Below are 27990 nucleotides of genomic sequence, written 5' to 3'. Positions count from 1 at the left end.
TGTCCTGCATTATACCACAATAGATTTCTGGTCATGTTCACTCACTTCCCAGTTCGACCAATCATTTCCTGTTTCTTTACTTATCCCATGCAGAACTGCTACAAATCCATCATTTCCAGTAATAAATGCAATTTTACAGTTCCAAAGACGAGTGCCAATGAATATTTTAATTTGCACTCGGAAGGCCCTTATGAGATGTCAGGAAAACTGATGTTGAATCAAAATGATTGAAATCTGTTCTAAACTTGCACGCTAAGCTTACATGCTGGTGCTGTGGCTTAGATGGTTAAAGCGCCTGTCTAGTAAACAGGAGATCCTGAGTTCAACTCTCAGCAGTGCCTTCAATGGAAATTAACAGCTGGAGTGATGCTCAACATTTCATGGTGAATGCAGTAAATGTTGGCACAAGCCCTGCTATGCGAGCCTTAAAGCTCGCTTTCCCTTGTGTGCTAAAGCACTTTTTTCAAACGTTTTAACTCCCATTATCCGCGCATCTTCAATTTTGCTCACCTACACCATCGCATTTCCTCCTCGCTTCAGCCTTGTAGAAGGATCACGCGCATTTGAAACTTTAACTCTGTGTCTGGCACCACGGATATCCTCAGATTGTTAAAGATTTTATCCTCTCAGTTTTAGTTTCTCTTGCAGATTTGCAGCATCCGCGGTATTTTCCTTTGAATGCATAATAGGATTTACCTCAAGAAAACCTGGAGGAACATTTTAAAAGTATAGCAACAACAACAGAGTGTAACGATTGAATGATTAACTGATTTGCTCTGCCTAAGAGTGACCCTGAGTCGAAAAAATTGCTCAGTTCTCTCTTCACAGATGCTGCTAGAACCGCTGAGATTTTCCATCTTTTCTCCTTTTTCTTTCAGATTTCACATCCGCAGTAATTTGCTTTTATATTGAACAATTGTTCACCAAAGGAGGAGAAAATGATGCTGGGTAATAGGGGCCAGTGGAAGGGATTGGAAGTGAGCCAATCAGAATGTCTTACTAGGTCAGGAGGGGTATAGGATGACCTATGGGAATCGTGTAGGTGAAACTTGATACCATTTGAATTGATTTGCAGAGATCCCTTTGTCTCTTTGTTCATTCGCTTTCCGGGGTGTAGTAGACTGGATGTGTCTTATGCCTCTGAGATGAATCAAGCTTGCAAGCCAAATAAAATAACTAATGCTGTACCTGCAAATCCATCTCGACTTTTATTGAGGCCAGACCAGCGGGTAAAGAGATTTGGGATTTGACAATTAGTGCCGAAACCCGGGATTTCTCAAGAAGGTTCTGACCAACTGCGAAATCTGAATTTGACTGATTATGAACAGGAGGATGGGGAAAAAGGGCCCACAATGTACAGCTGGAAAATGACCGCGCATTGATTGTTCCCCTCTTCTTATCGTCTGATTAGTCTGGTCACTCGCGGTTGGTACAGAAAAATCGTCTCGATGAAATCAAAGGTCAGTCTGGGGATTAGAAATTTAATTGATGGGATTTCATATTGTTGATTCGGCTTGGGTTAGGTTTTGGGTTGATGGGACATCTAAAAGATGATTCAATTCCAAGTATAAGTGTTTTTATGGCTGATGTGACTTCAGTAGATGGAGATTCAGTCAAGTATAAGTGTTTTTATGGCTGATGTGACTTCAGTAGATGGAGGTTCAGTCAAGTATAAGTGTTTTTATGGCTGATGTGACTTCAGTAGTGAAGGTTCAGTCAAGTATAAGTGTTTTTAAATCTGAAGATGATTCAATTCCATGTGTGAGTGTTTTAAATCTATAGTTGATTAAGCTAAAAAATTGTACCCTTGGGCTGTAGTGGCAAAGGGCGCAGTTCTGAGGACTAGTTGAGATTGTGGGGAATGCTGCATATTGGTTGAAGCAGAAGTCTCTCAAAGGGTTAACAGCAGCAGCCAAAATTAAAGATGACAGACAGTGCTTCTCACTCAGGCCTTGAGATAACAGCAGCAGCCTATAGTGTAATCGGATACCTTTCCTTTGAGTCAGTGAACTCCAGCAAAGTTACGTTTTTAATTAATTAAAGGAAACCAGTGGGTTTCTCCACCTCTTTGATAAAAGTTATTATTTTCGAAAGCAATTGATTGAAATTGCCAGAATCTTAAGTTTTACTTACTTGAAATAATGTTTATCTCATTTTATTTGTGAATTAATAGAAACTTAAAGAAGATCATTGACACCATTTTAAAAAGTGTAAATCTGGAGATGATAGTTGACTTTGCCAACATTTTTGTGAATGTAAGCAAAACTCGTTTCAAGAAAAATTGTTAAGATAAAGAATTAATTAAGTTGTAAATGTTATACAAATTTGTGTTAAGCAAATCGTAAATTTAGTTCTGAGTTGAGATCAGAGATAAGCTTGCAAGTTGCAGTAATTCAATTTGAATTTTCAAACATTTTTAAGTTTTAAAAGAACACTGTTAGAACCTTTTCAATCGTTTTGCCAAGAAAAAAAAACGCGCAAGTAGAGACAGGAAAGGCTCGGTCAAACAAAAAATGAGCTACGTAGTTCAATGGCTGGCCTTGAATTGACAGAAAATGATTAATTCAATAATTTAAAAATGTCAGTAAAAGTTTTGACTGCACCTGTAGCATTGTCTGCACTAATTCGAGAACCACCAGAGTATAATAATTTATATCCAGTCACTGCTCCCCAGATTCCAATCATGCCAGTAACTCCAGCCCTTTTTGGTTGATAGTGTGGGTCCCGATTTACCATCTTCACGATCAGTAGAGAAAGAGGAGCTCTGTTCCGCAAGCCCAGTTAGCTCTAGGACCAGATCTCGGACAGCGAGAGAAGGGCTTGGCCCTAACCAGAAACAATTAAGCATACCACCTAAATCCCTCCAAACCAAGGGGAAACTGCAAATTTTGAGAACAAAGGGAGCTGCAACAGATGATTTTGAAGAGAAAGAACTCCCACTAGTGACAGGGAGGGACGTCGAAGTCTTGGAAGAACCAGAGGAAATAGCTAGAGTGCCCCCTGGTGGGACTCGGAGACAGTTGCCGATTAGGAAGATACCAATCACCTGAATTATGCTAGCCACGCCGCACTTCAGCAAGCCCATGCGTTAGACGACGATAGACGGACACAGATCCTGAATGCGTTGAATAACACATTTCAAAAGCCCATAAATATTTCTGCTATCTTAGACCTAAAACCTAAGAAGACTGAAGAGCCAGAGGAATTTCTGGAGCGTTTTAATGAAATCTACCGTGGGCAGTCAGGCGACTTGCCATATCAAAATGGTCAGAATTCCCCTCAATGTTATGCTATGTTAATGCATTTCCTACCACCTTCTGTGGCTACTGCTGTGAAATGTAATAACATGAATTGGACAGAGAACGACCCTTCCCAGATGGCAAGGTCAGTCAGATTTTATTGGAAGGAGAGTGTAGGCTAGGAAGGAGGCTCGGTTACAAAGGTTACGACTGAGTATGTAATGAAAAAGGATGATCTGCGACCCCAACAAGCGGCAGAAATGGTAGTTTACCAGCAGGAGCCCCAATATTGTGACTCTGGGTGGGTGGATCAGCGAGGGGGAGGATATCAAACCCACCCAAAGGGACCCTCAGCTCCTTTTTATGGCCCACCGTATGCACCAACAGCTTTACAACCGACGCCCCCTCTGAGGGGCCATTGGTCTACTGGGAGAAGAGGACGGGGCAGATATAGAGGGAGCAATGCATGTTTTAGTTGCGGCCGTGCAGATCACTGGCAACAGGAATGCCCCTTTAAAAGACAGGCAGCAGAAGGAGATTATCCGACCCAAAGGAGGGGGTACCCACCAAGGGGAGGACAGACGAGATACACTGACTTCTCCCACGCAAACCCTTTCCCAACACAGGATTGACTAGCTAATTTAGTCATAAGGACTCTCCAATCGGACAGGGAACCTATTATCTCTCTGCAGATTGGAGATTAACGTCACTCATTTGTAATCGATACTGGAGCAGCCATGTCTTCTGTGCAATCAGAACTTCGACTACCATTATCCGACCACACGCAGCAATTGTCGGGGTTCCAAGGACAGGTGTGTGAGTATCCTATTTCTGAACCTGTGACAGTCACTTGCGAGAATAAGTCTGCAGATCATCAGTTTGTAGTGACTACTGGATTGAACAGTAATTTGTTGGCCCGAGATTTACTGTGTATCTTCCAGCTGCAGCTAGAGTACGGAGACGAAGGGGTAACGGTCCAATCATGGAGGATGAGACAACAGTGCTATATTTCTATCACCTCCAGTGGTGGACGTTAGCCATTGAACAGTCACTGCATCACGTTACCCTGGCCTATGACAGAACCGGACAAAACAGGGAGTTGGAGGACAAATACCGGCCATTAATTGGGACCGAATGGCCAGTCAAAGGTACAGCCACAGTCACGGGAAAAGAAGGTACAGCCGATTTTGTTACAATACCACCACATTTATGGCCACAGTCAGCTTCGGTAAGCCCTCATATTACACGTCAGGTCCACGACCAGTACCATGCCAGGGATCTGGGGCAAATATTAAGGAGGGCAGTGGATCATTCGGATCCAACAGAGTACACACTTCAAGTCATGCCGGACGGCACTGCCATAAAATATTTTGAGGTCCCTGAAACAATTAACACTCGACTGCAGCATCACTGGGGACATGATGTTTTGGAATATGTCAATCCACAGGTCTGGGCGAAATACCCATCACAAGTGGGAAAGACAAATGTTACACCTATAAAGGTACCGATTAAGGATCATGTAAAGCTACCTTCCATTCGGCAATACCCCCTGAAATCCCAAGCTGCTCCGTCTATAGACAAATTAACCCAAGAGCTGTTGCAACAGGGTATTTTGGTCCCTTGCCAATCAGAATGTAACACCCCCATACTTGCTGTGCCTAAACCAGCCAAACCAGACCAGTACCGATTAGTACAGGATTTACGTTCAATCAATGCCATCGCATAGCCGTTACATGCTCTCACCCTCCAACAGGATATTACGGTGTATAGCTCCCACTCGGTCATCGCACTACTGAGGCAACTGCAGACTCAGCATCTTACCGCAGCTCGTCAGAATAGGTATGAGATATACCTTTTGAACAATCCACGTCTGACATTTAAACACTGTACCACTATCAATCCAGCCTGTTTTCTTAGTGGTCCATGAAGACGCACCTGGCCACGACTGTTTAGCCTTGATTCAGGAAACTACCACAATAAGGGTCGATTTGAGTGACATTTCGTCAGAACAACCTGACATGATTATGTGTGGTCAAATATCCCACCGGGGTTTAGTTAATGACTTACTGCAGGCCCTCCTTATGCCCGCGCAGATTTCAGTTATTAAATGCGCTGCCCACACAAATGGTTAGACCCCAGTTGACGTTGGTAATGAACAAGCAGATCGTGCAGCGCGGACAGCCGCGCAAATTCAGCAAGTGATGGTGCCTAAAATGTTAAGTCAGACTAAACGATCTACTATAAATATGTCTGCTTCTGACAAGTCAATGCCAACCATCCAAGACATCATAAGGTTACAGGAGGACGTTCCTGAGAGTGATAAACAAATGTGGAAACGGTTAGGTTGTACATATGATTCTGTTTCTTCTTTATGGACCACGCCAGCACATCAGACTTGTATGTCTGATGTACTGGCTTTATGAGTCATCGAATGCGTACACTTTGCAACTCATTGTGGCACTCGGGGGACTAGTGATTTGTTGCTGGACACTTGATGGCACCCTAAAATGCAGGGGTTGGCCCAGAGTATCAGTAATCGGTGTTTGATTTGTCAGCAATATAACACCGGAAAAGGTATCCCTTGTGGGTTGGGGCAAACCCCATTGCCCAGTGGTCCCTTTGAGACGCTCCAAATGGATTACATTGAGTTGATAAGGTGTCAATGTTACAAATATGTTTTGGTCATTGTGGATGGGTTCAGCAGATGGGTTGAGGCATATCCGACTACCGATAATAAAGCTGCTACTGTGGTTAAAGTTCTGATGCGGGAAATCATTCCCCGGTACAGTAGACCAGCTCAGTTGAGTTCTGATAACGGGCCTCATTTTCTTGGACAGATTAACCTGCCTCCCTTCTCCAGTGCTATTTTACAGGTGTGGAGCATGATGGGGTGGCTACGCACCATCTGTGTGATATTTGGCCTCACCTCGCTTGGAGTGTTATTGGCGACGGACATAGAAAAGGGGAATATTATCTATATTTGTAACCCCAACCAATCTACAACGATACATCACCTATGCAAAGGTGATGTTCTTCGCTGCCCCCATATACGAAGACATGGTATCGACTCATGGAAGGTCGTCAAAGTTAAGGGGAATGCAGGAGTCATGAAGCAATTGCACTGGTCCCGGCGATGGGAAGGGAACATTATATGGACATTGCCTCGTTTTTGGAGTACATGTAAGTTTGATTTTGGATGTGTTAAGATTGGTGCGATAAAGGTAACATCAGACCGTCAGGAGAGCGTAGGAAGAGATTGTGAGAGAGCGAGAGGGACGAGAGAGAGGACGGGGCATGTGAGAAGGGAAGTACAGCTAGAACGTAGGTTATCGGGAGATACACTTAATTTAGTTAAAGGCCAAACTGAGGAAAACCCGGGTAGTATGAATCACTTCTACCAGATTTACCACCGCTTGTATGGCCACGGACGGGTTGTCTGCAACCCGAACCCCGCAGCTGTGTCTAGGTTATTTTCTGTTTCACCGCTTTGGGGCACTCCCCAAACGGTGGTTCATTGTCAACGTTCCGAGCCACCGCCCGAGCAAGTCACTCTTCCTTACGATCCGGGTTCCGTACCACCGGCTATTTGCCTATCCCTTCCTCGGGATAATTCCCATTCACAGTATGATAGGCTGCAACGGTGGAGGGCATATATACCTAGCCACTTCACTCCCAATAGGGATTCCCGGTCGTACGAGAATTGTTTCAGCAGTGAAGGATACGGCTGTTTGCTGGTACAGGTGGAAACGAATATAACATGTCTGTTCCCCACCTGTACGGACAGGAGGTGCCATATCACCCAGGCGTCTGGCCAATGCGTTTGTTACAACACCACTTGCGATCCAGTGAACGCCTGCCTCCAGCTCCTTTGTGGCTGGGGGAATGTCTCTCATATCACTGTTGGGACGAGGGCTTTCCGCATTGCTAGGCGGCCCGAATGGGCGTTTCGAAGCTAGATAAACTGGGCTACTGGGGGGTTCCTTGGCTGTCAGCAATAGGAATTATTTTATTTGTGGCCTTACCATCTTGGGAAATGAAACCTTGGGAGCCCTCGGGGCAATAACCAAGGAATTGCCTCAGCTACGGTTGTTTGCAATGCAGAACCGGTATGCTCTTGACTATATTCTGGCCCGTGAGGGTGGGGTATGCGCCATAGTGCAGGACAAGTGTATCATGGGAGTTCAGGACTTGACCGCTAACATCACTAAATTTATGGATCACATACGGGATCATCTAGACGGAATGCAGGATCCTGGCGCTTGGGGAAACTGGGGGTTTGGAGGTTGGAAGGACTGGTTGATAAATATGGTCATGCATTTAGTGGTGGCTATCGGCTGCATCTTTGTGGGCCCAGCCATCCTTAAATGTGTGATGGGTAGAATGTGGGGTACACTGGAACAGATCAACGCCCCTAAAATCTTAGCTGTCAAAATCCATGAGGGTGCAGCTACGCCAGGAATTGGAAATGCAGTGACAGATCTTTTTAGATGAGGGACCATAGCTATGGATTTGATAGTTCGGTTATCATGGAATGATAAAAGGAGGGAATGATGAATTTGATATAAAATAGTTACTTTAGAGATATTAGTTACTGTAATGTAGAGATACGCCAGTCTCATTCTGGTGAGTTCACAGACAAATGATTTCAGACCGCATGGCAAAGCAAGGAGGAGGTGTGTCCACCAAAGGAGGAGAAAAGGATGCTGGGTAAAAGGGGCCAGAGGAAGGGATTGGAAGTGAGCCAATCAGAATGTCTGACCAGGTCAGGAGGGGTATAGGATGACCTATGGGAATCGTGTATGTGAAACTTGATACCATTTGAATTGATTTGCAGAGATCCCTTTGTCTCTTTGTTCATTCGCTTTCCGGGGTGTAGGAGACTGGATGTGTCTTCTGCCTCTGAGATGAATCAAGCTTGCAAGTCAAATAAAATAACTAATGCTGTACCTGCAAATGCATCTCGACTTTTATTGAGGCCAGACTGACGGGTAAAGAAATTTGGGATTTGACAGGATCACGCGCATTTGAAACTTTAACTCTGTGTCTGGCACCACGGAGATCCTCAGATTTTTAAAGATTTTACCCTCTCACTTTTAGTTTCTCTTGCAGATTTGCAGCATCCGCGGTATTTTCCTTTGAATGCATAATAGGATTTACCTCAAGAAAACCTGCAGGCACATTTTAAAAGTATAGCAACGACAACAGAGTGTAACGATTGAATGATTAACTGAATTGCTCTGACTACGAGTGACCCTGAGTTGAAAAAATTGCTCAGTTCTCTCTTCACAGATGCCGCCAGAACCGCTGAGATTTTCCATCTTTTCCCCTTTTTCTTTGAGATTTCACATCCGAAGTAATTTGCTTTTATATTGAACAATTTCTGTTGCTGTACATTAGCAAGAACAATTCGGGCGGGAGAAATAGCGGTCCGTTTTGCATGAAGATTTGGTGCTGACAAATCTATTTCCACCCAAAAACTTTGAGATTTTGACACTTTGCAACTTGACCGGTTAACCTTACTTGCATTCACACTCTGCCACAACAAACACCAGATGACACCCTTTACTCTCTCTCACAATACAATCTGTGTCTTTGTAGCTTCCCACTTATATTTCACCGAATTAAACGTAATCTTCAAAGCCTTGAAGTGACAGTGCAGGTCCGGGGGTAACAACTGATGTCACATCACAAGTCACTGGTAAGAAGCGGGTAGTTGGTGCAAGCTGAAGAATTTGTGAAAGGACGCCAAACGAAGGTTGCTGCTGTGCCTGCGAGTAAAATGAGCTGGAGAGGCTGCATCACCAAAGAAGGAAATTCAAAACATCCCTCATGAGACTTTGAAGTAACTTAGAGAACCAGCAAAGATTAGGCCTTGCTAGCTCATTCGATAGAGCTTCAGAATTTTAATATGAGGGTCCAGCGTTCAAGTCCCTATCAGGGCTCTTACTTTGGCTCAAGACGTTTGCTTCCCAATGAACAACAAAAAAGAAGAATAAAGAATGCAGAACGGGTCGGGGAAAATGGAAGAACGGTGACAATATCATCTTTGCTGAAGTGCAACAGCCATGGAGAATTGTCAAGAAGTTTGCTACGTTTTCAGTTCATGTTAAAACTCTCTCCTGACGTTGTCCTGTATTAAACCGCAATAGATATCTGGTCATTTTCACTCAACTCCCAAGTCGACCAAGCATTTCCTGTTTGTTTACTTATCCCATGCAGAACTGCTACAAATCCAGCATTTCCAGTAATAAATGCAATTTTACAGTTCCAAAGACCAGTGCCAATGAATATTTTAATTTGCACTCGGAAGGCCCGTATGAGATGTCAGGAAAACTGATGTTGAATCAAAATGATTGAAATCTGTTCTAAACTTGCACGCTAAGCTTGCATGCTGGTGCTGTGGCTTAGATGGTTAAAGCACCTGTTTAGTGAACAGGCGATCTTGAGTTCAAAGCTCAGCATTGCCTTCACTGGAGATTAACGGCTGGCGTGATGCTCAACATTTCATGGTGAATGAGGGAAATATCGGCAGAATCCATGTAACATAAAGCTTGCTTTCACTTGTGTGCTGAAGCACCTTTTTGAAACATATTAACTCCCATTTTCGGCTCACCATCAATTTTGCTCACCTCCACCATCGCATTTCCTCATCGCTTCAGCCCTGTAGAAGGATCACGCGCATTTGAAACTTTAACTCTGTGTCTGGCACCACGGATATCCTCAGATTTTTAAAGATTTTATCCTCTCACTTTTAGTTTCTCTTGCAGATTTGCAGCATCCGCGGTATTTTCCTTTGAATGCGTAATAGGATTTACCTCAAGAAAACCAGGAGGAACATTTTAAAAGTATAGCAACGACAACAGAGTGTAACGATTGAATGATTAACTGATTTGCCCTGTCTCCGAGTGACCCTGAGTCGAAAAAATTGCTCAGTTCTCTCTTCACAGATGCCGCCAGAACCGCTGAGATTTTCCATCTTTTCCCCTTTTTGTTTGAGATTTCACATCCGCAATAATTTGCTTTTATATTGAACAATTTCTGTTGCTGTACGTTAGCAAGAACAATTCGGCGGGAGAAATAGCGGTCCGTTTTGCATCAAGATTTGGTGCTGACAAATCTCTTTCCACCCAAAAACTTTGAGATTTTGACACTTTGCAACTTGACCGGTTAACCTTGCTTGCATTCACACTCTGCCACAACAAACACCAGATGACACCCTTTACTCTCTCTCACAACACAATCTGTGCCTTTGTAGCTTCCCACTTATATTTCACCGAATTAAACGTAATCTTCAAAGCCTTGAAGTGACAGTGCAGGTCCGGGGGAACAACTGATGTCACATCACAAGTCAGTGGTAAGAAGCGAGTAGTTGGTGCAAGCTGAAGAATTTGTGAAAGGAAGCCAAACGGAGGCTGCTGCTGTGCCTGCGAGTAAAATGAGCTGGAGAGGCTGCATCACCAAAGAAGGAAATTCAAAATATCCCTCATGAGACTTTGAAGTAACTTATGAGAACCAGCAAAGATTAGGCGTTGGTAGTTCATTCGGTCGAGCTTCAGAATTTTAATATGAGGGTCCAGCGTTCAAGTCCCTATCAGGGCTCTTACTTTGGCTCAAGACGTTTGCTTCCCAATGAACAACAAAAAAGAAGAATAAAGAATGCAGAACGGGTCAGGGAAAATGGAAGAACGGTGACAATATCACCTTTGCTAAAGTGCAACAGCCATGGAGAATTGTCAAGAAGTTTGCTACATTTTCAGTTCATGTTAAAACTCTCTCCTGACATTGTCTTGTATTAAACAACAATCGATTTCTGGTCATGTTCACTCACTTCCCAGTTCGACCAGTCATTTCCTGTTTGTTTACTTATCCCATGCTGAACTGCTACTAATCCAGCATTTCCAGAAATAAATGCAATTTTACAGTTCCAAATACCAGTGCCAATGAATATTTTAATTTGAACTCGGAAGGCCCGTATTGTAGATCCCCAAATTTCTTTCTCTGTCAGTCTGGCCTCAATAAAAGTTGAGACGGATTCGCACGTAAAAAGAAGTTATTTATTTAGCTTGCAAGCTTAATCATCTTACAGAAACGTAAAAGACATCCAGCCTCTTACACCCCAGAAAAACGACTGACTAAAAGACAAAGGGATCTCTGCAAAATCAATTCAAATGGTATCAAGTTTCACATACTCGACGGACATAGGTCAGCCTATGTCCCTCCTGACCTGTTCGATCTATTCTGATTGGCTCACTTCCAATCCCTTTCTCTGGCCCCTATCAATGCAGCATCACTCTCATAGACACACCTCTTCCTGCTTTTTCCATGCGGTCTCAATCCCCTTTGTCCCTAACTGCCAGAATCAAAGTGGCTTATTTCTACATTACATTAACTAGTATCTCTAAAGTAACTATTTTATATCACATTCGTCATTCCCTCCTTTTATCATTCCATGATAACCGAACTATCCAATCCATAGCTACGGTTCCTCATCTAAAAAGATCCTTCGCTGCATTTCCAATTCCTGTCTTAGCCCCCCTTCATCTGCCTCACCCTCATGGATTTTAACAGTTAAATTTTTTTTCGGTGATTGGGGCGGTGATCTGATCTTGTGCACCCCGCATTCTACCCATCACACATTTAAGGATGGCCAGGCCCACAAAGATGCAGCCGATAGCTACCACTAGATACATGGCCATATTTATCAACCAGTCCTTCCATCCTCCAAATCCCCAGTTACCCCAAGAGTCAGGATCCTGCATCCCGTCCAAGTGATCCCGTATGCGATCCATAAATTTAGTAATGTTAGCGGTCAAGTCCTGAACACCCATGATACACTTGCCCTGTACTATGGCGCATACCCCACCCTCACGGGCCAGAAGATAGTCAAGTGCATACCGGTTCTGCATTGCAAACAACCGTAGCTGAGACAACTCCTTGGTTAGTGCCCCGAGGGCTCCCAAGGTTTACTACCCGGGTTTTCCTCAGTTTGGCCTTTAACTAACTTAAGTGTATCTCCCGGTAACCTACGTTCTAGCTGTACTTCCCTTCTCACACGCCCCGTCCTCTCTCTAGTCCCTTTCTCTTTCTCATGGTCTCTTCCTACACTCTTCTGACAGCCTGATTTTACCTTTATTGTACCACTTTTAACACATCCAAAATCACATTTACATGTATTCCAAAAACAAGGCAATGTCCATATAATGTTCCCTTCCCATCGCCGGGACCGGTGCAGCTGCTTCATGACTCCTGCATTCTCCTTAACTTTGATGACCTTCCATGAGTTGATACCATGTCCTCGTACATGGGGGCAGCGAAGAACATCACCTTTGCATAGGTGATGTATCCTTGTAGATTGGTTGGGGCTACACAGATACATAATATTCCCCTTTTCCATATCCATCGCCAATAACACGCCAAGCGAAGTGAGGCCAAATATCAGACAGACGATGCGTAGCCACTCCATCATGCTCCACACCTGTAAAATAGCACTGGAGAAGGGAGGCAGGTTAGTATCCGACCTTTTACAGTAGTGGAGATGGACTCAATTTACAGTGATGTAGGTGGACCCAAGCACTTCGCCCCTCCACTTTAACTGCTGTGGGGGTGGTAAGGAGAACTTGGAAGGGCCCGTCCCATCGCGGCTCCGACCCCTTCCTAGTCCAATTTTTTGACCATGACATAACTACTGGGCTGGACTGAAAGTGAGCTAGGTACTGGGGCAATGGCTGGTGAGCCGCACGGACTGGGCCATGGAGTTCCTTGAGCACTTGCGTAAGGGCTAGAACATAGGTGGTCATTTCTTCAGTCATCTGATGAAACTGAACCCGTCTGGGAACCTGCAGGCTCCAAGGAGTTCTAAGAGGCCTGCCATAAAGAATCTCGGCGGGAGAGAGCCGGGCTGGTCCCGCAGGTGTAACCCGCAGCTGGAAGAGGGCAACGGGGAGCAACTTAAGCCATGTCAGTCCCGTATCTGCTCTTAATTTAGCCAATTTAGTTTTGAGGGTCTGATTGTGTCTCTCAACCAACCCGGCCGCCTGCGGTCTGTAAGCACAGTGTAACTGCTGGCGTATGCCCAACTGGGAGCAAAACTCCTTGTTAATTTGTCCAATAAAATGAGGCCCTTTATCAGAACTTAACTGAGCTGGTATACCATACCGGAGAATGATTTCCCTCATCAAGACTTTAACCACAGGAGCAGCTTTACTATAGATAGTCGGATACGCCTCGACCCATCTGCTGAACACATCCACAATGACCAAAACATATTTGTAACATTGACACCTTTCCAACTCAATGTAATCCATTTGGAGCGTCTCAAAGGGACCACTGGGCAACGGGGTTTGCCCCTTCCCACAAGGGATACCTTTTCCGGTGTTATATTGCTGACAAATCAAACACCGATTACTGATACTCTGGGCCAACCCCTGCATTTTAGGGTGCCACCAAGTGTCCAGCAACAAATCACTAGTCCCTCGAGCCCCACAATGAGTTGCAAAGTGTACACATTCAATGACCCATAAAGCCAGCGCATCAGACATACAAGTCTGATGTGCAGGCGTGGTCCATAAAGAGGAAACAGAATCATATGTACAACCTAACCGTTTCCACATTTGTTTATCACTCTCAGGAGCGTCCTCCTGTAACCTTATGACGTCTTGGATGGTTGGCATTCGCTTGTCAGAAGCAGACATATTCATAGTAGATCGTTTAGTCTGACTTAACATTTTAGGCACCATCACTTGCTGAATTTGTGCGGCTGTGCGCGCTGCACGATCTGCTCGTTCATTACCAACGTCAACTGGGGTTGTACCATTCGTGTGGGCAGCGCATTTAATAACGGAAATCTGCGCGGGCATAAGGAGGGCCTGCAGTAGGTCATTAACTAAACCCCGGTGGGATATTTGACCACACATAATCATGTCAGGTTGTTCTGACGAAATGTCACTCAAATCGCCCCTTATTGTGGTAGTTTCCTGAATCAAGGCTAAACAGTCGTGGCCAGGTGCGTCTTCATGGACAGGGGGACCACTAAGAAAACAGGCTGGATTGATAGTGGTACAGTATTTAAATGTCAGACGTGGATTGTTCAAAAGGTATATCTCATACCTATTCTGACGAGCTGCGGTAAGATGCTGACCATTCGCCCCATATCCCTGGCATGGTACTGGTCATGGACCTGACGTGTAATATGAGGGCTTACCGAAGCTGACTGTGGCCGTAAATGTGGTGATATTGTCACAAAATCGGCTGTACCTTCTTTTCCCGTGACTGTGGCTGTAACCTTGACTGGCCATTCGGTCTCAAGTAATGGCCGGTATTTGTCCTCCAACTCCCTGTTTCGTCCAGTTCTGTCATAGGCCAGGGTAACGTGATGCAGTGACTGTTCAGCGTCTAACGTCCACCACTGGGGGGGTGATAGAAATATAGCACTGTTGTCTCATCCTCCTCTTCGCTGATACACCCACCCAAAGTCACTATATTGGAGCTCCTGCTGGTAAACTACCATTTCTGCCGCTTGTTGGGGTCGCAGATCATCCTTTTTCATTACATACTCAGTCTTAACCTTTGTAACTGAGCCTCCTTCTTGGCCTACACCCTCCTTCCAGTAAAATCTGACTGCCCTTGCCATCTGGGAAGGGTCGTTCTCTGTCCAATTCATGTTATTACATTTCACAGCAGTAACCACAGAAGGTGGTAGGCAATGCATTAACATAGCACAGTATTGAGGGGAATTCTGACCATTTCGATACAGCAAATCGCCTGACTGCCCCCGGTAGATTTCATTAAAACGCTCCAGAAATTCCTCTGGCTCGTCAATCTTCCTAGGTTTTAGGTCTAATGTAACAGAAAGATTTATGGGCCTTTGAAATGTGCTATTCAACGCATTCAAGATCTGTGTCCTTCTTTTCTCTATTTGCTCTCTTTTTTTTTAAAAACTTAAAAATGTTTGAAAATTCAAATTGAATTACTGCAACTTGCAAGCTTAGCTCTGATCTCAACTCAGAACTAAATTTACAATTTGCTTAACACAAACTTGTATAACATTTACAACTTAATTATTTCTTTATCTTAACAATTTTTCTTTTAACAAGTTTTTTTTCTTTTACATACACATAAGTATTAGCAAAATCAGCTATCATCTCCAGATTGACACTTTTTAAAATGGTGTCCATGATCTTCTTTAAGTTTCTATTAATCTCCAGATAAAATGAGATAAACCTTATTTCAAGTAAGTAAAACTTAAGATTCTGGCAATTTCAATCAATTGCTTTCGAAAATAATAACTTTTATCAAAGAGGTGGAGAAAACCACTGGTTTCCTTTAATTAATTCAAAACGTAACTTTGCTGGTGTTCACTGACTCAAAGGAAAGGTATCCGATTACACTACGGCTGCTGCTGTTATCTCAAAGCCTGAGTGAGAAGCACTGTCTGTTTTCAACTCCGCCTGCTGCTGTTAACCCTTTGAGAGACTTCTGCTTCAACCAATATGCAGCATTCCTCACAATCTCAACTAGACCTCGGAACTTTACAGTCCAAGGAGACAATTTTAGCTTAATCAACTATATATTTAAAACACTCACACATAGAGTTGAACCATCTTCAGATTTAAAAACAGTTATACTGGACTGAACCTCCATCTATTGAAGTCTCATCAGCCCCTGAACCCATATAATAGACTGAACCTTCATTAATTAAGTCACATCAGCCTCTGAAGCCTTATAATAGACTGAACCTTCATTAATGAAGTCCCATCAGCCCAAAACCCTAACCCAAGCCGAAACAACAATATGAAATCCCATCAATTAAAGTGCTAATCCCCAGACTGACCTGTGATTTCGTCGAGGCGGTCTTTCTGTGCCAACCACGAGTGACCAGACTAATCAGACGATAAGAAGAGGGGAACAATCAATGCGCGGTCGTTTTCCAGTTCTACATTGAGGGCCCTTTGTTCCCCATCCTCCTGTTCATAATCAGTCTAATTCTGATTTCGCAGTTGGATCAGGATCGCCCAGAGAAATCCCGGTTTTCGGCACCAAATGCAGATCCCCAAATTTCTTTCTCTGTCAGTCTGGCCTCAATAAAAGTTGAGACGGATTCGCACGTAAAAAGAAGTTATTTATTTAGCTTGCAAGCTTAATCATCTTACAGAAACGTAAAAGACATCCAGCCTCTTACACCCCAGAAAAACGACTGACTAAAAGACAAAGGGATCTCTGCAAAATCAATTCAAATGGTATCAAGTTTCACATACTCGACGGACATAGGTCAGCCTATGTCCCTCCTGACCTGTTCGATCTATTCTGATTGGCTCACTTCCAATCCCTTTCTCTGGCCCCTATCAATGCAGCATCACTCTCATAGACACACCTCTTCCTGCTTTTTCCATGCGGTCTCAAACCCCTTTGTCCCTAACTGCCAGAATCAAAGTGGCTTATTTCTACATTACATTAACTAGTATCTCTAAAGTAACTATTTTATATCACATTCGTCAGTATGAGATGTCAGGAAAACTGATGTTGAATCAAAATGATTGAAAACTGTTCTAAACTTGCACGCTCAGCTTGAATGCTGGTGCTGTGGCTTAGATGGTTAAAGCGCCTGTCTAGTAAACAGGAGATCCTGAGTTCAAATCTCAGCAGTGCCTCCAATGGAAATTAACAGCTGGAGTGATGCTCAACATTTCATTGTGAATGCAGAAAATGTTGGCACAATCCCTGCAACACGAATGTTAAAGCTTGATTTCCCTGGTGTGCTGAACCTCTTTTTTCAAACCTTTTACCTCTCATTTTCCGCTCATCTTCAATTTTGCTCACCAACACCATCGCAGTTCCTCCTCGTTTCAGCTCTGTAGAAGGATATCGCGCATTTGAAACTTTAACTCTGTGTCTGGCACCACGGATACCCTCCGATTTTTAAAGATTTTATCCTCTCACTTTTAGTTTCGCTTGCAGATTTGCAGCATCCGCGGTATTTTCCTTTGAATGCATAATAGGATTTACCTCAAGAAAACCTGGACGAACATTTTAAAAGTATAGCAACGACAACAGAGTGTAACGATTGAATGATTAACTGATTTGCTCTGCCGAAGAGTGACCCTGAGTCGAAATAATTGCTCACTTCTCACTTCACAGATGCTGCCAGAACCGCTGAGATTTTCCAACTTTTCCCCTTTTTTTTAGAGATTTCACATCCGCAGTAATTTGCTTTTATATTGAACAATTTCTGTTGCTGTACGTTAGCAAGAACAATTCGGGCGGGAGAAATAGCGGTCCGTTTTGCATGAAGATTTGGTGCTGACAAATCTATTTCCACCCAAAAACTTTGAGATTTTGACACTTTGCAACTTGACCGGTTAACCTTACTTGCATTCACACTCTGCCACAACAAACACCAGATGACACACTTTACTCTCTCTCACAATACAATCAGTGTCTTTGTAGCTTCCCACTTATATTTCACCGAATTAAACGTAATCTTCAAAGCCTTGACGTGACAGTGCAGGTCCGGGGGTAACAACTGATGTCACATCACAAGTCACTGGTAAGAAGCGAGTAGTTGGTGCAAGCTGAAGACTTTGTGAAAGGAAGCCAAACGGAGGCTGCAGCTCTGCCTGCGAGTAAAATGAGCTGGAGAGGCTGCATCACCAAAGAAGGAAATTCAAAACATCCCTCATGAGATGTTGAAGTAACTTATGAGAACCAGCAAAGATTGGGCCTTGGTAGCTCATTCGTTAGAGCTTCAGAATTTTAATATGAGGGTCCAGCGTTCAAGTGCCGATCAGGGCTCTTACTTTGGCTCAAGACGTTTGCTTCCCAATGAACAACAAAAAAGAAGAATAAAGAATGCAGAACGAGTCAGGGAAAATGGAAGAACGGTGACAATATCATCTTTGCTAAAGTGCAACAGCCATGGAGAATTGTCAAGAAGTTTGCTACATTTTCAGTTCATGTTAAAATTCTCTCCTGACATTGTCCTATATTATACCTCAATAAATTTCTGGTCATGTTCACTCACTTCCCAATTCGACCAAGCATTTCCTGTTTCATAGATTATCATAGAATTTACAGTGCAGAAGGAGGCCATTCGGCCTATCGAGTCTGCACCGGCTCTTGGGAAGAGCACCCTACCCAAGGTCAACACCTCACCCTATCCCCATAACCCAGTAACCCCACCCAACACTCTAAGGGCAATTTTGGACACTAAGGGCAATTTATCATGGCCAATCCACCTAAGTTTGTTTACTTATCCCATGCAGAACTGCTACATATTCAGCATTTCCAGTAATAAATGCAATTTTACAGTTTCAAAGACTAGTGCCAATGAATATTTTAATTTGCACTCGAAAGGCCCGTATGAGATGTCAGGAAAACTGATGTTGAATCAAAATGATTGAAATCTGTTCTAAACTTGCACGCTAAGCTTGCATGCAGGTGCTGTGGCTTAGATGGTTAAAGCGCCTGTCTAGTAAACAGGAGATCCTGAGTTCAAATCTCAGCAGTGCCTTCAATGGAAATTAACTGCTGGAGTGATGCTCAACATTTCAAGGGGAATGCTGTTAATGTTGGCACAATCCCTGCAACATGAACATAAAAGCTTTTTTTCCCTTGTGTGCTGAAATGCTTTTTTCAAACCTTTTAACTCCTATTTTCAACTCATCTTCAATTTTGCTCACCTACACCATCACATTTCCTCCTTGCTTCAGCCCTGTAGAAGGATATCGCGCATTTGAAACTTTAACTCTGTGTCTGGCACCACGGATACCCTCCGATTTTTAAAGATTTTATCCTCTCACTTTTAGTTTCTCTTGCAGATTTGCAGCATCCGCGGTATTTTCCTTTGAATGCATAATAGGATTTACCTCAAGAAAACCTGGAGCAACATTTTAAATGTATAGCAACGACAACAGAGAGTAACGATTGAATGATTAACTGATTTGCTCTGCCTAAGAGTGACCCTGAGTCGAAAAAATTGCTCAGTTCTCTCTTCACAGATGCCGCCAGAACCGCTGAGATTTTCCATCTTTTCCCCTTTTTCTTAGAGATTTCACATCCGCAGTAATTTGCTTTAATATTGAACAATTTGTGTTGCTATACGTTAGTAAGAACAATTTGTGCGGGAGAAATAGCGGTCCGTTTTGCATGAAGATTTGGTGCTGACAAATCTATTTCCACCCAAAAACTTTGAGATTTTGACACATTGCAACTTGACCGGTTAACCTTACTTGCATTCACACTCTGCCACAACAAACACCAGATGACACCCTTTACTCTCTCTCACAATACAATCTGTGCCTTTGTAGCTTCCCACTTATATTTCACCGAATTAAGCGTAATCTTCAAAGCCTTGAAGTGACAGTGCAGGTCCGGGGGTAACAACTGATGTCACATCACAAGTCACTGGTGAGAAGCGAGTCGTTGGTGCAAGCTGAAGAATTTGTGAAAGGAAGCCAAACGGAGGCTGCTGCTATGCCTGCGAGTAAAATGAGCTGGAGAGGCTGCATCACCAAAGAAGGAAATTCAAAACATCCCTCATGAGACGTTGAAGTAAATTTTGAGAACCAGCAAAGATTGGGCCTTGGTAGCTCATTCGGTAGAGCTTCAGACTTTTATTATGAGGGTCCAGCGTTCAAGTCCCTATCAGGGCTCTTACTTTGGCTCAAGATGTTTGCTTCCCAATGAACAACAGAAAAGACGAAGAAAGAATGCAGAACGGGTCAAGGAAAATGGAAGAGTGGTGAAAATATCATCTTTGCTAAAGAGCAACAGCCATGGAGAATTGTCAAGAAGTTTGCTACATTTTCAGTTCATTTTAAAACTGTCTCCTGACCTTGTCCTGTATTAAACCACAATAGATTTCTGGTCATGTTCACTCACTTCCCAGTTCGACCAATCATTTCCTGTTTGTTTACTAATCCCATGCAGAACTGCTACAAATCCAGCATTTCCAGTAATAAATGCAATTTTACAGTTCCAAAGAATGTTTTAATATGCACTCGGAAGGCCTGTATGAGATGGCAAGAAAACTGATGTTGAATCAAAATGATTGAAATCTGTTCTAAACTTGCACACTAATCTTGCATGCTGGTGCTGTGGCTTAGATGGTTAAAGCGCCTGTCTCGTAAACAGGAGATCATGAGTTCAAATCTCAGCAGTGCCTTCAATGGAAATTATCGGCTGGAGTGATGCTGAACATTTCATGGTAAATGCAGAAAATGTTGTCGCAATCCCTGCAGCGCGGACCTTAAAGCTTGCTTTCCCTTGTGTGCTGAAGCAATTTTTTCAAACCTTTAAACTCACATTTTCCGCTCATCTTCAATTTTGCTCACCTACACCATCGCATTTCCTCCTCGCTTGAGCCTTGCAGAAGGATATCGCGCATTTGAAACTTTAACTCTGTGTCTGGCACCACGGATAACCTCAGAATTTTAAAGATTTTATCCTCTCACTTTTAGTTTCTCTTGCAGATTTGCAGCATCCGCGGTATTTTCCTTTGAATGCATAATAGGATTTACCTCAAGAAAACCTGGAGGAACATTTTAAAAGTATAGCAACGACAACAGAGTGTAACGATTGAATGATTAACTGATTGCTCTGCCGAAGAGTCACCCTGAGTCGAAAAAATTGCTCAGTTCTCTCTTCCCAGATGCCGCCAGAACCGCTGAGATTTTCCATCTTTTCCCCTTTTTCTTTGAGATTTCACATCCGCAGTAATTTGCTTTAACATTGAACAATTTCTGTTGCTGTACGTTAGCAAGAACAATTCGGGCGGGAGAAATAGCGGTCCGTTTTGCATGAAGATTTGGTGCTGACAAATCTATTTCACCCAAAAACTTTGAGATTTTGACACTTTGCAACTTGACCGGTTAACCTTACTTGCATTCACACTCTGCCACAACAAACGCCAGATGACACTGGTTTACTCTCTCTCACAATACAATCTGTGTCTTTGTAGCTTCCCACTTATATTTCACCGAATTAAACGTAACCTTCAAAGCCTTGAAGTGACAGTGCAGGTCCGGGGGTGACAGCTGTTGTCACATCACAAGTCACTGGTAAGAAGCGAGTAGTTGGTGCAAGCTGAAGAATTTGTGAAAGGAAGCCAAACGGAGGCTGCTGCTATGCCTGCGAGTAAAATGAGCTGGAGAGGCTGCATCACCAAAGAAGGAAATTCAAAACATCCCTCATGAGACGTTGAAGTAAATTATGAGAACCAGCAAAGATTGGGCCTTGGTAGCTCATTCGGTAGAGATTCATACTTTTATTATGAGGGCCCAGCGTTCAAGTCCCTATCAGGGCTCTTACTTTGGCTCAAGACGTTTGCTTCCCAATGAACAACAAAAAAGAAGAATAAAGAATGCAGAACGGGTCAGGGAAAATGGAAGAACGGTGACAATATCATCTTTGCTAAAGTGCAACAGCCATGGAGAATTGTCTAGAAGTTTGCTTCATTTTCAGTTCATGTTAAAATTCTCTCCTGACATTGTCCTGTATTATACCACAATAGATTTCTGGTCATGTTCACTCACTTCCCAGTTCGACCAATCATTTCCTGTTTGTTTACTTATCCCATGCAGAGCTGCTACAAATCCAGCATTTCCAGTAATAAATGCAATTTTACAGTTCCAAAGACCAGTGCCAATGAATATTTTAATTTGCACTCGGAAGGCCCGTATGAGATGTCAGGAAAACTGATGTTGAATCAAAATGATTGAAATCTGTTCTAAACTTGCAAGCTAAGCTTGCATGCTGGTGCTGTGGCTTAGATGGTTAAAGCGCCTGTCTAGTAAACAGGAAATCCTGAGTTCAAATCTCAGCAGTGCCTTCAATGGAAATTAACAGCTGGAGTAATGCTCAACATTTCATGGTCAATGCAGAAAATGTTGGTGCAATCCCTGCAACACGAACCTTAAAGCTTGCATTCCCTTGTGTGCAGAAGCAATTTTTTCAAACCTTTAAACTCACATTTTCCACTCATCTTCAATTTTGCTCACCTACACCATCGCATTTCCTCCTCGCTTCAGCCTTGTAGAAGGATATCGCGCATTTGAAATTTTAACTCTGTGTCTGGCACCACGGATAACCTCAGAATTTTAAAGATTTTATCCTCTCACTTTTAGTTTCTCTTGCAGATTTGCAGCATCCGCGGTATTTTCCTTTGAATGCATAATAGGATTTACCTCAAGAAAACCTGGAGGAACATTTTAAAAGTATAACAACGACAACAGAGAGTAACGATTGAATGATTAACTGATTTGCTCTGCCGAAGAGTCACCCTAGGTCGAAAAAATTGCTCAGTTCTCTCTTCCCAGATGCCGCCAGAACCGCTGAGCTTTTCCATCTTTTCCCCTTTTTCTTTGAGATTTCACATCCGCAGTAATTTGCTTTAATATTGAACAATTTCTGTTGCTGTACGTTAGCAAGAACAATTCGGGCGGGAGAAATAGCGGTCCGTTTTGCATGAAGATTTGCTGCTGACAAATCTATTTCTACCCAAAAACTTTGAGATTTTGACACTTTGCAACTTGACCGGTTAACCTTACTTGCATTCACACTCTGCCACAACAAACGCCAGATGACACCGTTTACTCTCTCTCACAATACAATCTGTGTCTTTGTAGCTTCCCACTTATATTTCACCGAATTAAACGTAATCTTCTTAGCCTTGAAGTGACAGTGCAGGACCGGGGGTAACAACTGATGTCACATCACAAGTCACTGGTGAGAAGCGAGTAGTTGGTGCAAGCTGAAGAATTTTTGAAAGGAAGCCAAACGGAGGCTGCTGCTCTGCCTGCGAGTAAAATGAGCTGGAGAGGCTGCATCACCAAAGAAGGAAATTCAAAACATCCCTCATGAGACGTTGAAGTAAATTATGAGAACCAGCAAAGATTGGGCCTTGGTAGCTCATTCGGTAGAGCTTCATACTTTTATTATGATGGTCCAGCGTTCAAGTCCCTATCAGGTCTCTTACTTTGGCTCAAGACGTTTGCTTCCCAATGAACAACAAAAAAGAAGAATAAAGAATGCAGAACGGGTCAGGGAAAATGGAAGAACGATGACAATATCATCTTTGCTAAAGTGCAACAGCCATGGAGAATTATCTAGAAGTTTGCTTCATTTTCAGTTCATGATAAAATTCTCTCCTGACATTGTCCTGTATTAGACCACAATAGATTTTTGGTCATGTTCACTCACTTCCCAGTTCGACCAATCATTTCCTGTTTGTTTACTAATCCCATGCAGAACTGCTACAAATCCAGCATTTCCAGTAATAAATGCAATTTTACAGTTTCAAAGACTAGTGCCAATGAATATTTTAATTTGCACTCGGAAGGCCCGTATGAGATGTCAGGAAAACTGATGTTGAATCAAAATGATTGAAATCTGTTCTAAACTTGCACGCTAAGCTTGCATGTTGGTGCTGTGGCTTAGATGGTTAAAGCACCTGTCTAGAAAACAGAAGATCCTGAGTTCAAATCTCAGCAGTGCCTTCAATGGAAATTAACAGCTGGAGTAATGCCTGACATTTCATGGTAAATGCAGAAAATGTTGGCACAATCCCCGCAACGCGAACCTTAAAGCTCACTTTTCCTGGTGTGCTGAAGCAATTTTTTCAAACCTTTAAACTCACATTTTCCGCTCATCTTCAATTTTGCTCACCTACACCATCGCATTTCCTCCTCGCTTCAGCCTTGTAGAAGGATATCGCGCATTTGAAACTTTAACTCTGTGTCTGGCACCACGGATAACCTCAGAATTTTAAAGATTTTATCCTCTAACTTTTAGTTTCTCTTGCAGATTTGCAGCATCCGCGGTATTTTCCTTTGAATGCATAATAGGATTTACCTCAAGAAAACCTGGAGGAACATTTTAAAAGCATAGCAACGACAACAGAGTGTAACGATTGAATGATTAACTGATTTGCTCTGCCGAAGAGTAACCCTGAGTCGAAAAAATTGCTCAGTTCACTCTTCCCAGATGCTGCCAGAACCGCTGAGATTTTCCATCTTTTCCCCTTTTTCTTTGAGATTTCACATCCGCAGCAATTTGCTTTTATATTGAACAATTTCTGTTGCTGTACGTTAGCAAGAACAATTCGGGCGGGAGAAATAGCGGTCCGTTTTGCATGAAGATTTGGTGCTGACAAATCTATTTCCACCCAAAAACTTTGAGATTTTGACACTTTGCAACTTGACCGGTTAACCTTACTTGCATTCACACTCTGCCACAACAAACACCAGATGACACCCTTTACTCTCTCTCACAATACAATCTGTGTCTTTGTCGCTTCCCACTTATTTTTCACCGAATTAAACGTAATCTTCAAAGCCTTGAAGTGACAGTGCAGGTCCGGGGGTAACAACTGATGTCACATCACAAGTCACTGGTAAGAAGCGAGTAGTTGGTGCAAGCTGAAGAATTTGTGAAAGGAAGCCAAACGGAGGCTGCTGCTCTGCCTGCGAGTAAAATGAGCTGGAGAGGCTGCATCAGCAAAGAAGGAAATTCAAAACATCCCTCATGAGACTTTGAAGTGACTTAGAGAACCAGCAAAGATTAGGCCTTGGCAGCTCATTCGGTAGAGCTTCATACTTTTATTATGCGGGTCCAGCGTTCCAGTCCCTATCAGCGCTCTTACTTTGGCTCAAGACGTTTGCTTCCCCATGAACAACAAAAAAGAAGAATAAAGAATGCAGAACGGGTCAGGGAAAATGGAAGAACGGTGACAATATCATCTTTGCTAAAGTGCAACAGCCATGGAGAATTGTCTAGAAGTTTGCTTCATTTTCAGTTCATGTTCAAATTCTCTCCTGACATTGTCCTGTATTATACCACAATAGATTTCTGGTCATGTTCACTCACTTCCCAGTTCGACCAATCATTTCCTGTTTGTTTACTTATCCCATGCAGAACTGCTACAAATCCAGCATTTCCAGTAATAAATGCAATTTTACAGTTCCAAAGAATGTTTTAATATGCACTCGGAAGGCCCGTATGAGATGGCAAGAAAACTGATGTTGAATCAAAATGATTGAAATCTGTTCTAAACTTGCACGCTAAGCTTGCTTGCTGGTGCTGTGGCTTAGATGGTTAAAGCGCCTGTCTAGTAAACAGGAGATCCTGAGTTCAAATCTCAGCAGTGCCTCCAATGGAAATTAACGGCTGGAGTGATGCTGAACGTTTCATGGTAAATGCTGAAAATGTTGGCACAATCCCTGCAACCCGAACCTTAAAGCTTGCATTCCCTAGTGTGCTAAAGCAATTTTTTCAAACCTTTAAACTCACATTTTCCGCTCATCTTCAATTTTGCTCACCTACACCATCGCATTTCCTCCTCGCTTCAGCCTTGTAGAAGGATATCGCGCATTTGAAACTTTAACTCTGTATCTGGCACCACGGATAACCTCAGAATTTTAAAGATTTTATCCTCTCACTTTTAGTTTCTCTGGCAGATTTGCAGCATCCGCGGTATTTTCCTTTGAGTCCAGAATAGGATTTACCTCAAGAAAACCTGGAGGAACATTTTAAATGTATAGCAACGACAACACAGTGTAACGATTGAATGATTAACTGATTTGCTCTGCCTAAGAGTGACCCTGACTTCAAAAAATTGCTCAGTTCTCTCTTCCCAGATGCCGCCAGAACCGCTGAGATTTTCCATCTTTTCCCCTTTTTCTTTGAGATTTCACATCCGCAGTAATTTGCTTTTATATTGAACAATTTCTGTTGCTGTACGTTAGCAAGAACAATTCGGGCGGGAGAAATAGCGGTCCGTTTTGCATGAAGATTTGCTGCTGACAAACCTATTTCCACCCAAAAACTTTGAGATTTTGACACTTAGCAACTTGACTGGTTAACCTTACTTGCATTCACACTCTGCCACAACAAACACTAGAAGACACCCTTTACTCTCTCTCACAATACAATCTTTGTGTCTTTGTAGCTTCCCACTTATATTTCATCGAATTAGACGTAATCTTCAAAGCCTTGAAGTGACAGTGCAGGTCCGGGGGTAACAACTGATGTCACATCACAAGTCACTGGTAAGAAGCGAGTAGTTGGTGCAAGCTGAAGAATTTGTGAAAGGAAGCCAAAAGGAGGCTGCTGCCATGCCTGTGATTAAAATGAGCTGGAGAGGCTGCATCACCAAAGAAGGAAATTCAAAACATCCCTCTTGAGACTTTGAAGTAACTTATGAGAACAAGCAAAGATGAGGCCTTTGTAGCTCATCAGGTAGAGGTTCAGACTTTTAATCTGAGGCGCCAGTGTTCATGTCCCTATCAGGGCTCTTACTTTGGCTCAAGGCGTTTGCTTACCAATGAACAACAAAAAAGATGAATAAAGAATGCAGAACGGGTCAGGGAAAATGGAAGAACGGTGACAATATCATCTTTGCTAAAGTGCAACAGCCGTGGAGAATTGTCAAGAAGTTTGCTTCATTTTCAGTTCATGTTAAAACTCTCTCCTGACATTGTCCTGTATTAAACCACAATAGATTTCTGGTCATGTTCACTCACTTCCCAGTTCGACCAATCATTTCCTGTTTGTTTACTTATCCCATGCAGAACTGCTACAAATCCAGCATTTCCAGTAATAAATGCAATTTTACAGATTCAAAGACCAGTGCCAATTAATATTTTAATTTGCACTCGCAAGGCCCGTATGAGATGTCAGGAAAACTGATGTTGAATCGAAATGATTGAAATCTGTTCTAAACTTGCACGCTAAGCTTGCATGCTGGTGCTGTGGCTTAGATGGTTAAAGCGCCTGTCTAGTAAACAGGAGATCCTGAGTTTCAATCTCAGCAGTGCCTTCACTGGAAATTAACAGCTGGAGTGATGCTCAACATTTCCGGGTGAATGCAGTAAATGTTGGCACAATCCCTGCAACATGAATGTTCAAGCTCGCTTTCCCTTGTGTGCTGAAGCACTTTTTTCAAACCTTTAAACTCCCATTTTCCGCTCATCTTCAATTTTGCTCACCTACACCATCGCATTTCCTCCTCGCTTCAGCCTTGTTGAAGGATATCGCGCATTTGAAACTTTAACTCTGTGTCTGGCACCACGGATATCCTCAGACTTTTAAAGATTTTATCCTCTCACTTTTAGTTTCTCTTGCAGATTTGCAGCATCCACGGTATTTTCCTTTGAATGCATAATAGGATTTACCTCAAGAAAACCTGGAGGATCATTTTAAAAGTATAGCAACGACAACAGAGTGTAACAATTGAATGATTAACTGATTTGCTCTGCCTAAGAGTGACCCTGAGTCGAAAAGATTGCTCAGTTCTCTCTTCACAGATGCTGCCAGAACCGCTGAGATTTTCCATCTTTTCCCCTTTTTCTTTGAGATTTCACATCCGCAATAATTTGCTTTTATATTGAACAATTTCTGTTGCTGTACGTTGCAAGAACAATTCGGGCGGGAGAAATAGCGGTCCGTTTTACATGAAGATTTGGCGCTGACAAATCTATTTCCACCCAAATACTTTGAGATTTTGACACTTTCCAACTTGACCGGTTAACCTTACTTGCATTCACACTCTGCCACAACAAACACCAGATGACACCCTTTACTCTCTCTCACAATACAATCTGTGCCTTTGTAGCTTCCCACTTATATTTCACCGAATTAAACGTAATCTTCAAAGCCTTGAAGTGACAGTGCAGGTCCGTGGGTAACAACTGATGTCACATCACAAGTCACTGGTAAGAAGCGAGTAGTTGGTGCAAGCTGCAGAATTTGTGAAAGGAAG

The 27990-nt window shown here is 42.9% G+C and overlaps 8 non-coding genes across 8 annotated transcripts; all 8 read left to right on the top strand.

The window, feature by feature from the left end:
• Window positions 1–267: 267 nt before the first annotated feature.
• On the top strand, window positions 268–341 carry trnat-agu (transfer RNA threonine (anticodon AGU)). The gene has a single exon. It is a non-coding gene; the product is annotated as a tRNA-Thr (tRNA).
• Window positions 342–16811: 16470 nt separating this feature from the next.
• On the top strand, window positions 16812–16885 carry trnat-agu (transfer RNA threonine (anticodon AGU)). The gene has a single exon. It is a non-coding gene; the product is annotated as a tRNA-Thr (tRNA).
• Window positions 16886–18670: 1785 nt separating this feature from the next.
• Window positions 18671–18744, top strand: trnat-agu (transfer RNA threonine (anticodon AGU)). The gene has a single exon. It is a non-coding gene; the product is annotated as a tRNA-Thr (tRNA).
• A 1579-nt stretch (window positions 18745–20323) lies between these two features.
• trnat-cgu (transfer RNA threonine (anticodon CGU)) lies at window positions 20324–20397 on the top strand. The gene has a single exon. It is a non-coding gene; the product is annotated as a tRNA-Thr (tRNA).
• Window positions 20398–21988: 1591 nt separating this feature from the next.
• On the top strand, window positions 21989–22062 carry trnat-agu (transfer RNA threonine (anticodon AGU)). Its single transcript has one exon. It is a non-coding gene; the product is annotated as a tRNA-Thr (tRNA).
• Window positions 22063–23654: 1592 nt separating this feature from the next.
• Window positions 23655–23728, top strand: trnas-aga (transfer RNA serine (anticodon AGA)). The gene has a single exon. It is a non-coding gene; the product is annotated as a tRNA-Ser (tRNA).
• A 1578-nt stretch (window positions 23729–25306) lies between these two features.
• On the top strand, window positions 25307–25380 carry trnat-agu (transfer RNA threonine (anticodon AGU)). The gene has a single exon. It is a non-coding gene; the product is annotated as a tRNA-Thr (tRNA).
• Window positions 25381–26974: 1594 nt separating this feature from the next.
• On the top strand, window positions 26975–27048 carry trnat-agu (transfer RNA threonine (anticodon AGU)). The gene has a single exon. It is a non-coding gene; the product is annotated as a tRNA-Thr (tRNA).
• Window positions 27049–27990: the final 942 nt, after the last annotated feature.

This window comes from Scyliorhinus torazame, chromosome 4 (genome assembly GCF_047496885.1).
Source record: "Scyliorhinus torazame isolate Kashiwa2021f chromosome 4, sScyTor2.1, whole genome shotgun sequence".
NCBI classification, from domain to species: Eukaryota; Metazoa; Chordata; class Chondrichthyes; order Carcharhiniformes; family Scyliorhinidae; genus Scyliorhinus; species Scyliorhinus torazame.
The sequence above is the reverse complement of the archived record's forward strand: the minus strand, read 5'-3'. Positions and strand labels throughout refer to the sequence as shown.